At 44.2% G+C, this 10015-nt stretch overlaps 1 protein-coding gene and 1 pseudogene across 1 annotated transcript in view; both read right to left on the reverse strand.

Moving 5' to 3' along the window:
• The window catches only part of Hyls1 (HYLS1 centriolar and ciliogenesis associated), a 9394-nt gene extending 7098 nt beyond the window's left edge, over positions 1-2296 (reverse strand). The window contains exons 1-2 of the mRNA XM_021173087.3: positions 2018-2296; positions 633-683 (exon numbers count right to left, since the gene is read on the reverse strand). The gene's annotated coding sequence lies outside the window, so the exon portion shown is untranslated. The remainder of the gene's footprint in view (positions 1-632; positions 684-2017) is intronic.
• Positions 2297-5287: 2991 nt separating this feature from the next.
• On the reverse strand, positions 5288-6006 carry LOC110301513 (small cell adhesion glycoprotein pseudogene; annotated as a pseudogene).
• Between the last annotated feature and the right edge of the window lie 4009 nt (positions 6007-10015).

Below are 10015 nucleotides of genomic sequence, written 5' to 3' on the forward strand. Positions count from 1 at the left end.
GAACCACAGAGAAATTTTAAAAGAAATAATGTAGGAAAAGTATTGCTAATATTTATAAATGCTAATATGTACTGAAGCATACACAATTCTTAACTCATTGCAAAATAACTTACGTTTCTACCTTAGTCACCTGTCACTATAGTAGCATTATGCAGATTTATTAAACAAAACCGAAGTTCAAGATCCAAAACACACCATGTCCTGAAACTGCTAACTAAAGGAACATGTAAGCACACACAGTATTTACAGTATTCTGGTGCTGCCTAAGTGCTAGGGCTCCTAGCGTTGGAGGATGGTAGAGAATTGAAGATTTCAGGAAAGAGTTCCAGTTTAGAAGATCAAAGAGCATAAGATAGGTTGAGTAACTTGTGCAGAAGTGTACAGCACAGTACTAACTTTCACGGCCCAGCAGAGGAGCCAGGAAAGCAGTGACACAGTCACTTGTTATGGAACAGTCTAAAAAGGACTGCTTTGTCTTTGAATTTTTAAAATTCTGAAGAGTTTTATGTGTATGTGTGTGTGTATACACATGGGTGTTCACGGAGGTCAGAAGGCATCTTTTGAGTCCTTGGAGCTGAAATTCGAGGTATTTGTAAGGGATCCCAACTCTGGGCCTCAAAACAGTTTCTTACCTTATTTTGGTTTTCCTTGACTGGCTGTATTTGAGTTAACAAAAAGGAAACCTAGAAAAGAAAAACTGACTTTATGAAACATTCTTATTTAAAAAGTCAACTCTAAAGCACATTACACTGGGGCAGGAGTGGGGTGGGGGGCCCTAACTGAAGGGTGTTACACTCCAGGAGTCTATAGAATCAAGAGTTCAAGGCTGAGGCAATCCTCTTAAGAGGTTGTCTGGGTATGAATATAAAAGAAAATGATTCAGTTAGCTTATTGGTTGTCATCACAGAAGCAGTCAATGAGAGGCTCCTAAATGTGTTCTTACAAAATTACTTCAGAGAGATAATATTTATACAAACTCCAAAGTAGGACTGAATGTTAGAAAAATGTAAAGTAGGGAATAAAGCTTACTTCATTTAAAAAGTGGAATTATTTCAAAAGGTTTTGAAGTTTGAATTGAGACATGTATATATCTCTTCTGGAGTTGGCCTGGGTGATTTTAGACTAAAGCCAAGATGATTTTTAATGGCATCCTTACAGTGATAAAGTCCTGTTTCTTTGTGTTCAAATTATGTCCCCTTCATTTTTACACCTCAAATATGTAGATGCTTACAAGTGAAAAGCAACTTTTCATGTTTATAGGTTATACTCAGTTCCTTTGCTTACAACGATCTCACAAGAAGCTAAACCATCTTATATATCGAGGATAAATATGGGTAATAGTGACTAAAATTACCTTTCCTTTAAAAACAAAAAACCCTCAAAATGCTCCAGGATTACCTAGTTACAGTAAAAAGATTGGGGTGGGGGGTGGTGGTGGTATTTTTAACCCTTTAAATTCCTGTATTTGGCTATAACTGAAATTATGGTTCAATTTAACTTCTAAATCAAATGACAAACTGCTCTCTAGAAAAACTGATTATTACCTCAACACACGCGTTAGAGTGCCTCTATTTTTTTCACTTTCATCAGCACTGCACAGTGAAAAAAAACCTAACCAACTTGAAAGGGCACAGTGATATTTTTGTTTGTATTGTATAGCTTTTATACGTTTTTTTCTCACTCTTTCTGGGGTAAGATCACTCAGAGGGGTTCCTTCAGTTTTATTTGCTATCCTAAATCCTAAGCAAGCCGGCTGTACACATGAATCCATGGAGGGTGTAACCCAAACCTGAGGCTACTTCCCTGCTCTTCCAACAATAACACCACCAGTCGCACCATCTGGCCACGGGCGTGCCGGGAGCTCGACTTCCCCAGGGACCTGTCCCCGTTTCCATGCTGGCAGGGAGGGCTCTGTCCACTCGCTTGCCCACCGGGCAAAAGTGGCGCAGGCAATTGTGACCTGCAGGGGCTTGGGCGGCGAGTTAAAGACGTCCGGAGCAACGCTGCCGAGATTTACCTTGAACGCCAGAGCCTGGCAGGGAAGAAAACGCGAATCCACGCGCAGCGGCCGAGGGAAGGAGCGCAGGTCTCCGCTGCACCCTGTCCCAGGAAAGGTCCACCGCTCCAGCTCCGCGACCCTCACCAGCCTCGGCCGCCGCTGCCCAGGGTCTAGCAGCCGCGGCTCACCCCGGAACACTGTTTCCCACTCGCGCAGGCGCACGACACCTCCACGCTCAGCGTAGTCGTTAACGGTCCGCTGTTCAAGTTTAAATCCCGGAGCGAGCCCACGCCTTTGGCTCCGCCCACCATCTCTCTCGTTGGTCCAGAGGCCAGACGTTCTCCACGTCTACATAACGATTGGTGCACATTTTCTCTAAGCCCTCCCCCACCTCGGGCCCGGAAGCGGGGTTTGGGGCGTGGAGCTGAAGTGGGAACCCGCCGGACCTTGGCGCGGAATCTGTTTCTTGGTCGTGTGGGTGTTAGTCTGGCGGTTAGGCAACGGGCTGGCCCTGCTCCGTGCCGCAGCCGCTCTTGGCCGTGGCCGGCGTCGTCGGAGGGTAGCGGAGGGGAGGGTTCTGGGGCGTGGCTGGCCCGGCTCGTGAGTCGGTCTCCTCTGCAACCCGCGATAGGACCGGACATTCAGCTTCATTTCTATACCTCAAAGTTAGCTTGCCATGTAGCCCAGGCTGGCCTTGATGTAGGCAGATGGCAGACTTAGATTTGAGAAACAGAAAAAAGGTAGGCAATAGAGATGAGCTTAAGAGGTAGGTCATGTAGGCCAATGGGAGCAAATCTGACTTTAGCCAAAGAACTATGGAACTGGGTATCTGAAGCAGAATTGGGGCATGCTATGAAATTCTCAGGTTTATTCTTGAAATTATTTTCTTTCCTTGAGAATAATGGATTAGAGGAATGCACAATTTTATGTAAAATCTGAATGAGACATAATTGCATATTCGAGGCATAGGTTGTACTTAGACTAGGATGGTAATGGCCAGGATACTAAGAAGGGGAAAGATAGATATATTTTGTGTCTATGACCAGAACACATATTTTATAAGGCTGAGGTATGAGAGATCAAGTGTGGTTTCTTTGTTCATACATTTCTGGTTGGTGCAGCTGAATGTTCTTTTCTCGAACAGGAGATACTGGAAAGAGACTTTTTTGAATGAGGTAGAGTTAAGTTTTGAGCACATTGTATTTGAGGTGTGTGTTAGCATTCTGTTGCTGTGACTTAACAGAGACACTGAAATGGAGGACAGATTTATTGTGGTTCCAAGTTTGAGCTCAGGCTCATTTAGCGCTACTGTTCTTAGGTGATGGTTGGGCAGAATATCACGGTGGGTAGAAGAGGTAGCAGAACACAGCTGCTCATCTTGTGGTAGCTGGGAAGCAGAGAGGCAGATAACATGCTGATCTTTTGCTGTTCTGTGGAACTAGCCTCCACATGAATCCCCCAACTCCTGAGAGTTGTCTTTCAGTCAGTAGAACCCATCTTTATGAAAGAGGTCTCATACACTTTGTAAAAGAGTGTTGATACCATACTTGTTATAAACCCTCCCTCCCTAGACCTTTATCCTAAGCGTTGTTTCTCAGTCAATAGAACTCATTCCTCCCTGGGACTAAACCACCAGTCAAAGAAAACACATGGAGGGACTCGTGGCTCTAGCTGCATATGTAGCAGAGGATGGCCTAGTCGGTCATCAATGGTAGGAGAGGCCGTTGGTCCTGTGAAGGTTCTATGCCCCAGTATAGGGGAATGCCAGGGTCAGGAAGCAGGAGTGGGTGGATTGGGGAGCAGGGGGAAGGGGAAGGGGATAGAGGATTTTTGGAGGGGAAACTAGGAAAGGGGATAACATTTGAAATGTAAAGAAAATATCTAATAAAAAAATAAAAAGATTAAAATAAACTTCATTCCTTTGGAAGGTGCTCTGCAAAACACATTTGCAAGGGAGTTTCAGCCTTAAGATTTGTTGTGATAATCATGAGGAAGCTTGTTTCTAAAGTTGTACCATATTTAAATATCTCAAAATTAAACAGCTGAGGATCAGACTCTGAATGTTTGAAATAGCCTAGCTAAGTCCCTTCTTACTTCACATGAATCTTTTTCCTGTAAGCAGTGACACTTGCTGGGATCCTCACAACCCAGACAGTCTACCTTTCAGCATCGTTTCCCAGTGTCCCCTTGTGTGAACCTTCTTCTTAGCCCGTTTTACTTGTTCACTGTTCCCAAAGCTCTTGGAGTTCTGTGGAGACTTCCTATCTAGATGCCTTCTTGTCTCCTCCCACATCTCGTGCCTCTTTAACTCTTAGTTCCGGTCCCTTTAACTGCCCTCAAGTTGCTGAAATCTGACCCACTTTGAAATTCCTCAGCTATTGAGCACCTAGAACACAAAGTACAGGGGTGTCTGAATTTTCTCTTTCTCTGGGCTACAGTAGATAAAGAACAATCTCAGACCTCTCATTACATATGCAAACACTGATGGTCTTGTATGAGCTGATGAGAAAAAAGTTGGCATGTAATTTTCATAATATTCCTCGCCACAGATGAACATTTACATCTGAGTTATGTGACTCCAGCTTGGAGACTCATTTAAAATCATGGAGCAGGCTTTGGCTTTGTGATCGTCAATAAAGAAAAATTAATGTATCCAAGAAATAAAACTCCACTGATTTTAAAGACTTTTAAAATTATTATATAAGTAAAATAGTATAACATAAAACTAGTGGGATGTTGGACATTGTATTGAGAAATGTTTGCATCCACATCCGCTTTAATGGGAGCGGGTCAGATCTCTGTATTCTCAAGTTGCACACCAGAGATTTTGTTGCTAGTTTTACTTTTTATGTGCTGTACTTTTTTTTTTTTTTTGATTTTCATAAGTTTAATTTGGATAAAAACCGAAGAAGTTTGAGGCTGATTGGGGAACAGTGGGGCTCTGATCAAACAAAGGCAGTAACATTCTCAGACTCCTATCCCTTTCCTGGCCTGACCCCTTCCTGTGATGTCCAGCCTCTAGAAAGACTGGATAGCTACACTGACTGGGGCTATTGGTTGTTAACTAGGGAGGGGACAAAGTGGACCAATATGTGACCTCACTTCCAACACAGGCACCGCCCCTTTTTGTTGGCTGGTTGCGAGCCCTGTCTTTATCACGGCCTAGAATCATGAACAGCTTTCTCTGTGTCTCTGGATCCTGGAGTCGGTGGATGCTGGTATTGGGGGCTGTGTCCTGGGAGGTGAGTGGATGTGCCTGTATCATTCCTTAACTACAGAGGCAGCGTCTTAGAGTTGGAGCCAAGAATTGGCCCCTCCAGCCTGGGAAGAAGGCCAAGACTTCTCTCTGCCCTTGGCTGAGTCAGTCTCCATCTGGAGGATGGCGCTGGGCTCCCCTTCTGCAGGCTCATAGGTGATCTAGCTGCCTTTGTTCTTGTACAGGTAAAAGAAGATCAAGGTCACCACTGAGAGCAGGGTAAAGAACACTATGGTGATAACTGCAATGAGCACTGTGCTGGCCTCTTCAGCTTGTGGGGACAGGGTCTCAGGGGCCTGAAAAACAGGCGTGGTCATCAACTCTTCAGGAGAAGGTGTGGACGGTTCAACGTTGGTGAGGGCAGACTATCTCGCAGGGTCAGATCTGGTCTTCAAGGTCCAGGAGCCCCGCCGAGTCGTCTGCTGGGTCTGCCCTCTCCCCGGGAACCCTGCGCGTCCCGGTCCAGCACCCTGGCCGTCGAGTGTTCCCCGAAGCCGCGCGGTACCCGAGCGGGTCTGGTCGCTTGTGCGCGGCGGCGGAGTGCGGGCTCCGGGCTCCAGCGCAGCGCGCTCACCTCTCCAGTCCGAGGGGCGGGCAGGGTCCAGCGCCGCGCGTCTTTTTGAACTCGCCCGGGTGGGAGTGGCCGAGAGTTCTGTGTGCTTCATTCTTGAACACAGTTGCTTTCAAATGCAGGCTCTCCCAACAAGTAATTCCAGGAACGTGGTAGGATTATGAAGCCAGAATGTCTGTCTCTGCGTCAGGACAGTTCACACATGAACATGGTTTTTCTTTAAGTTAATTGTCAGGTTGAAGATCTGTGAATTCTTTTTGAAAATGGGCAGAGAGGGAATATATTTATTTGTGTTGACTGAAAATGTGGTTGCAGATATATCAAAATATTGTTTATTTTTCTAGGAATCTTGAAATCCAGTCTCACATTCTTTTATCAAATTGAAAAATGCACTCCATATTTTTTTACCGTTTCAGGGACTGTGTTAAATGGGTTTAACAAAAATGTGTGTCTTAATTTGAACTTGTTATACTTTCAGTTTTATTTGCAATACTATTATAATTTGAAAAAAATTGTGTTGATATGTTGGTTTTGCCTTGAAGGCCAATGTTTTATTTTAAAATTTATCTATGTATCTACCTATCTCTTTATTTATTTGTTTTTGTTTATTTTTCGAGGTAGAGTTTCTCTGCATAGCCTTGGCTGGCCTGGAGTTCCCTCTGTAAACCAGGCTGGCCTTGAATTTATAGAGATCAGTCTGCTTCTGCCTCCCAAGTGCTGGGATTAAAGGTGTGTGCCACTGCCACCCAGCTAAGAGTAATATTTTAAAGGAGTGGTTAAAGTCACTAGCAAAGTTAAATTTGTAAGCCTAGTTTGTAAAAAACTAGGACAAGTTTTGTTTGTGACACACACACATACACACACACACACACAAAGAGTTGACAACATATCTCAAAGCATAAAATGTTTTTAACCTGCGATCTAAGTTTAGCCACCTTACTTTTGAAAAGTAGATGATGTTGCTATAGTGATCATCAATGGTTTGAAAGACTTCCTGGATTGGTGATGATTTAACCCATCGGCTTTATGAAATTCACCGTATTGTTGAATTGGCAATTTGTGTAGAATTAACCACTTTTAAAGGTTTTATGCATAATTTGTATTGTTATGCTATGCAGTGATACTTCAGTAAGTATAAATCATGGGTAGCAGTTGCATAACCTGTTAATTTTGTGAATTTCTTTCTTTTATCTTCTGTCATTGGAGCACCATTGTTAACTATATCCCAGACATGTTGATATTGGACAAAGGAAGTCATTTAAAAATATTTCTTATGATTTGTATAAATTTATTGATTTAGTTGTGTCTTTGATTGTTACTTTATGACTTATTTTATTTTTTAATTATGTGTGCACGTGGCTGCAGATGTCCACAGGGGCCAGGAGAAGGAATTAGATAACCTGGAGCAGAGTTACAAGTGACTGTGTGCTGCTCAACATGGTTGCCAGGAACAGGACTCAGGTTCTCAAAAGAGTAGTATGTGCTCTTAATCTTACAGCCATCTCTCTATCCTCTAGTTGTGTCTTTAAAATTTTTTTAATTTAATTTTTTTTTTTTTTTAGATTTCTTTCTTTATTATATGTAAGTACACTGTAGCTATCTTTAGACACTCCAGAAGAGGGTGCCAGATCTCATTACGGATGGTTGTGAGCCACCATGTGGTTGCTGGGATTTGAACTCTGGACCTTCGGAAGAGCAGTCGGGTGCTCTTACCCACTGAGCCATCTCACCAGCTCCCTAATTTTTTTACTTATTCACTTTACATCCTGCCCACTGCCCCCTTCCTGGTCACCACCTCCCGCAATCCTTCCACCATCTCCCTTCCCCTTCTCCTCTGAGTGGTGAAGGTCCCTCTGGGTTTCTCCCCATTTTGGCACTTCAAGTCTCTGTGAGGCCAGGTGCTTCCTCTCCCACTGAGGCCAGACAAGGCATCCCAGCTAGAAGAACATATCCCAGGTACAGGGAACAGCTTTTTGGATAGCCCCCAATCCAGTTGTTTGGGACCCACATGAAAACCAAGCTGCACATCTGCTACACATGAGCAGGAAGGCCTAGGTCCAGCCCATGTGTGTTCTTTGGTTGGTGTTCTTGGAGCTCTCAAACTCTGAGAGCTCCAAGAATCGAGGTTAGTTGACTCTTGGTCTTCCTGCAGAGTTCCTATCCCCTTTGGGGCCCACAATCCTTCCTCCTATTCTTTCATAAGAGTCCCCAAGCTCCATCCATTGTTTGGCTCTGGGTGTCTGTATCTGTCTGAGTCAGCTGCTGGGTGGAGCCTCTCAGAGGACAATATACTTCTGTCTGCAAGCATAACAAAATATCATTAAGAAAGTCAGACTGGTGCTTGCTGGTGGGATGGGTCTCAAGTTGGGCTGGTTATTGGTTGGCCATTCCCTCAGTCTCTGCTCAATCCCCTGTATCTGCATATCTTGTAGACAGGAAACATTTTGAGTTGAAAGTTTTGTGGGTGGAGTTCCTGCCTGGCTACAGAAGGAGGCCTCTTCAGGTTCCATATTTCCAATGTTGAGAGTTACAGCTAAGGTCATCTCCATTGATTCTTGGGTGCTTCCCTTTTCTCAGGATTCTGTCTCATCCTGGAGATGCCCACTGCTTCATCACTCCTGTCAGTTACATATTTCTGTTCATTTTCATGGCCATCTAGCCATCTTTCCTGTCCTTCTCCTCACCTGATCCTGAACCCAGCATTTCCTTTCCCCTCCCTCCCTCCCTCCCTCCCTCCCTCCCTCCCTCCCTCCCTCCCTCCCTCCCTCCCTCCCTCCCTCCCTTCCAGTTCCCTCTCTCCAATTGCCTCTTATGACTATTTTATTCCCCCTTCTAAGTGAGATTCAAGCAGATTTGATTGGGCCTTCCTTTTTAGCTTCTTTGGATTTGTGGAGTGTAGCATGGCACCTGTATTTTATGGCTAATATCTACTTACTAGTGAGTACATACTGCACATGTTTTTCTGGGACTGAGTTATCTTGCTGTGATGGTTTGTCTATGCTTGGGCCAGGGAGTGGTACTATTAGGTGGGGTGGTTTTGTTGGAGTAGGTGTGTCACTGTGGCCATGGACTTTAATACCCTAGTCCTAGGTGACTGGAAGTCAGTCTTCTCTCAGAGGCCTGCAGATGAAGATGTAGACCTCTCAGCTACTCCTGTATCATGCCTGCCTGGATGCTGCCATACTTCCACCCTGATGATATTGGACTGAATCTCTGAACCTGTAAACTAGCCCCTGTTGTGGATAGCCCTGGAGCTAATTATATTTGATGTTAATTCTGTTCTCCTGTGAGTGGTTTTGAACAAGGAATGAGCCAGCACTCAGGTGAGTTCCTGTAAACCTGCTTCCCACCTTAATTTGTAAAATAAAGGAGAGCTGATGATTGGGCAGGTAAAAGGGAAGGTGGAGTGGGAGGTAGGTGCCACAGCACTCCGGTTGAGTCAGCTTGACAGGCAGTGATGCCTAAAAGCCACTCATGAGGCAAAGAGTTTCAAGGAAGCTCTCCTCCTGGAGTTTTGGCGCTCTCATTCTCATACTCTTTTCCCGAGTTAGTCTGGTGTATGGATCTACGAGCTCTCTTTTAATATTTTATTATAAATGCCTCTTAAGATTAATTCTGTATTAATCTTGTTAGTTTCCCCAGTGTTCCAAAATCCCAGAAGCCGCCCGAGCTTAGAATCCTGTGAGAAGGCAGCAAGGAAGTTATTCAGTAACTAATTAAGCATTACAATAGATGGAGCCAGTGGCTCAACTGGTCTGCAGAAAAAGCCAGGGAATCTCACTGACATAGAAATCTTTAGTACAGGCTACATTGCATACCAAAAGCAAGTTGGTATACTCTCCTGACAAATGGAGATTCTCCAGATCAGATAAGAATTAGCAAGGCCTAGGAATTTAGGGGTCTGTGACACATTCTTGAGGCCTGCCAAGAGCAGAACCCCCTGGTGCTATTAACACTAAAGTGTGAAATTCTTGCCTGTCATTAGGCTGATCCTAGGCAGGACTGCTTATCTTTATTGTAAACATTTACTTGATTCCTGCAATTCTTTTCGAAGTCATTCCTTTGTATCTGGTAAACTTCAATGTACCTTGCCTGATGTGACTTCCAACCCCTTGTATTCTCTGTACTATAAAAAGACTGGTGCTCCACCTGACAAATACATTCAGATTCAACACAACCTCTCCTGTGT

The sequence above is a fragment of the Mus caroli genome, unplaced genomic scaffold, assembly GCF_978045245.1.
Source record: "Mus caroli unplaced genomic scaffold, Mus_caroli_1 scaffold_11, whole genome shotgun sequence".
NCBI classification, from domain to species: Eukaryota; Metazoa; Chordata; class Mammalia; order Rodentia; family Muridae; genus Mus; species Mus caroli.